Raw genomic sequence first — 1,304 nt, forward strand, 5'->3', positions numbered from 1 at the left:
GTGAATCCTCTCACCCTCCGCATCTCTGACCTGTACCCCAGTTCTGTATGAATAAATAAATAAATCTAAAAAAAAAAAAATGCACTCACAGGCCCTGCAGCTCAATGTCCACTTGTGCAGAAGACTTTTAAGGCTTCTGGGCTGTCAGCTTAATATTTTAAAGCCAAGTTTCCCATCGTGTGTACCTTGGATCAGTAGTACGATGGTGTCACAGGCTTACTGGATAAAGGACACCGTATTCAAACAAATGTCAATGAATTCAGTTTTAACTGATTTCGAGAGGCTTCTCTGTGGGAGAACGCTCCAAAAGTGTCATTAGCAAATATCATTCCCAGATGCAGTTCTCCAACCCCTTCTATTTCAGGGCTAGCTCAAGGAGTGGCTGTTCTATGACACAGGGCCTTGAAAAATATCCCTTGTAAAAACGTATATACATATATCCCTTGTGGGCCCCCCGGACTTGGCCCAGGGAGCAGGGAGAGCTACCCCCGAGAGCCACCTCCTCACACCTGTTTGGTTGTCCAAACTAGGACAAGACAACATCAGGCCCAACCCAGAATTATTCACACAACATCCATTTTCAGAGCCAAATGGCAACTTGAGGAACGCCCAGTTCAGTCTCTCATTTTACAGGAGAGGAAACTGGGCTCCCCACCCCCAAAGGGTTCTTGGCCCCAACCTCCTCCTAGGCTGGCTCTAGCCACTGCCAGGCTGCTCCTGGGGCCCTCACTCTTCTGGAACACAGGTCCCTTCATTCAGTGGGGAAGCAAAGGAAATCTTCAGGTCCCCAAGGCCACTGGGCTCCTCACACTGGCAGCTGGATTCTCATACAGTGAAATCCCGACTCAAGTCTTCCTAGCAATCCCTGAACCAAGAAGGAGAAGCCAAGAAACTGCTTGCTGGCTTGCTAGGAACCAAGGGTCTGAACTGGCCATGGGGCAAACACATCCAAGTGCCCTTAGGCTTCAGGGCAGAGGGAGGGTTCCTTCTCCCTCTCTGCATTCCACCGCCTTGCAGAAGACTTCACAAGCACAGGCAAGTGCACACTTACTCACACTCACACACACACACACACACACACACACTTTAAAGCCTGCGCCTCCTGCACACCAATAATGGCCTTCTGCCTGAATGGCCTTGGTCCACCATTTGCCCCTCAACAAGGAATTGTGCAATAAAAATTTGCCACCTTATTTAAAATTTCATGTCCTGTACGTCCAGTCACTCCCCTCTCCCAAGGGGATCTGGGGAAGGATTCTGAGAGGACTGACGGGAGGAGGAGTATGGAGGGGAAAGTGGACCGC

This window comes from Condylura cristata, unplaced genomic scaffold (genome assembly GCF_000260355.1).
Source record: "Condylura cristata isolate star-nosed mole 26May11 unplaced genomic scaffold, ConCri1.0 scaffold00004, whole genome shotgun sequence".
Taxonomy (NCBI): domain Eukaryota; kingdom Metazoa; phylum Chordata; class Mammalia; order Eulipotyphla; family Talpidae; genus Condylura; species Condylura cristata.